This window comes from Oryza glaberrima, chromosome 12 (genome assembly GCF_000147395.1).
Source record: "Oryza glaberrima chromosome 12, OglaRS2, whole genome shotgun sequence".
Classification (NCBI taxonomy): domain Eukaryota; kingdom Viridiplantae; phylum Streptophyta; class Magnoliopsida; order Poales; family Poaceae; genus Oryza; species Oryza glaberrima.
The window spans coordinates 15,066,172-15,068,382 of NC_068337.1; the positions used below are offsets into that span (position 1 = coordinate 15,066,172).

Below are 2,211 nucleotides of genomic sequence, written 5' to 3' on the forward strand. Positions count from 1 at the left end.
CTGCCCAGCCACCTCCGCCAGTCCGCCTCCTTGCGCCTACCCCACCGCCGTCGCCTGCCGCCTTCTCCACCAGCGCCGACGCCTCCTCACGCCTACCCCATTGCCGTCGCTGTCGTCGGCCCCGCCTTCTCCGCCGCCGGCAGCCGCGAAACCTACCCCGCCGCCGACGTCTCCTCGCGCCTACCACCTCCTACTCTCACGCTCTGTCACCGATCTCCTCCGCCGTTGCCCCGCCATCGATCTCCGACGCCGGAACTCCGTTGCATGTCGCACGTCACCCTGATCGGCGTCGCTCCAAGATTGGCGTCACGGTCGCGGGCGTCGATCTCGCTCCCCTATCGGCATCGCAATCACCGGCGATGATATCGTGGCCTCGAACCTTCGTAGCTGTCTCCATCGCCTTCGCCGCTGCTGATCCTGCTTCCCCAGTTCGCCGTCGTCGCCTTCGATCCGGCGGGCCACGCCTCTGTCCACGCCCACCACGGAGTGCGCCCCTCCAGCCAGTACAGCAGCATCGCCACTGCTGACAGGAGCAGCATCCCCGTCCAGATTATCAGCAGACAACTAGGTGATTGGATTGGTTTTCTTTTATTTGGTTGGATTCTGCATTTTGCAGTAAAATTCTTCATTCTTTGATTTGGTTGGATTCAGAATTGACAATACATCATAAATCTGAGTAAATCGTTAAGCAATATTACATTCTCTATTATTTAATTATTGCAATTGTTAATCATGCTTAAAAAACATAATGTTATTCATGCTCAACCATAATGCTGGCAACTAAAAATAATACATAGATTGACAGTAGTACAGTTGAACAATACCTAGACTGACCGTAGTACAGTTGGGTGGCGAAGGTCTCATTGCTCACTGATGGCTTTCTAAATCCCCTATTCCGTCATAAGCCTGATTTTTGTGGTATATTATTTCTTGGAGGTATTATAGGTGATATGAATAGAAGGGCATGTACACTGTTATAGCCGGAATAAAACCAAGGCTTGATGCAAATTTACATATGAAGAATACGTAAATTAATTTAATTAATTGTTATGCTTTATTCTGCTTGTTTCTATGCACTACAATTCCAATTTGAGTGCCTATCTTGTCATGCTATTCAGTATAATGTCTTGGCAGGATATGAATCTGTTCATGCATCTATATACAGCCTTCATATAATTAAGTAAGGATTAACCAGATTACTTGCTTTGTCTAATGCAGCCTCACCATTTCATTTGTGGCGAGCACCTTAATTCCATCTTGCCATTGCCAAGGGAGTATATCATCTGCATCTAATTCTGTATATTGAGTATATACTGACTAGGATCTTGGAAAATTTTGAATTGTTGTCAGATATTAAGTTCCTTAGTTTGATGATTTGATTAGTTTTGCAACTAATCACCATTGATCACAAGTAAACACCACTTATACAGTTTAATGGCTATTTATCTAAAAAGGAAAAAACTAGAAGTTTAATGACTGAAACTGCAGTGGTACTATGATCTATAAACAAGAAATCTGCTGAGTTTCCTAGCAGTTGTTGGGTGCACTTTCCTCTTGTTGTGTCATCCATTAAATTTCAAAACTGCAAATTCTTTGTATAGGTATTACTGTGACTCAAATGTACACCTTTCAGTTCACACTCAATTTTGTAGAACAGTAAAAGCGTGAAAATATAGGAAATATAATTGATTTGTTCAGAAAATTATTCAAATGCTAACACACTGCCTAGGTAATCACTTTCTCAACATAAGTATATGTACAACAATGCACACTGTTTCTACTTTTCACAATTGGGAACCTGAAATATCAAGATTCTAAAACTAATGTGTGTCTGCTGTACAGTTCTTAAAACAATGCTATGGAGTATTCTATGACTAATATGTTGCACTGTAGAGTTCTGAAGATTCTTCAATCAAAGCGTTACCAGTGTTTTGGTGGACATTTACATACTTATGCAATTTGATATGCTAAATGAATTTACTACTAATACATTACATCAATCGTCTGTTTGTAACTGGTTCAATGGACCATTAGAGCTTTCTGTTGACAAATTAAATGAGCTTTGTTCATTTATCCAACAACTTTTCTTTTCTGAATCTTGCTCCAAATTTTGTCATATTATTGACTATTATTTTTTTTAAACCATGCATATAATTTGTTCATATAACGATGTTCACTTGGCATAAGAAATCATAGCAGTGGAGGTAATTT

At 41.3% G+C, this 2,211-nt stretch overlaps 1 long non-coding RNA gene across 1 annotated transcript; it reads right to left on the reverse strand.

Moving 5' to 3' along the window:
* Window positions 1-449: 449 nt before the first annotated feature.
* On the reverse strand, window positions 450-1,238 carry LOC127756972 (uncharacterized). The gene is made up of 3 exons (XR_008013341.1): window positions 1,225-1,238; window positions 825-906; window positions 450-603 (listed from the first exon to the last, which is right to left on the reverse strand). It is a non-coding gene; the product is annotated as an uncharacterized LOC127756972 (long non-coding RNA).
* Window positions 1,239-2,211: the final 973 nt, after the last annotated feature.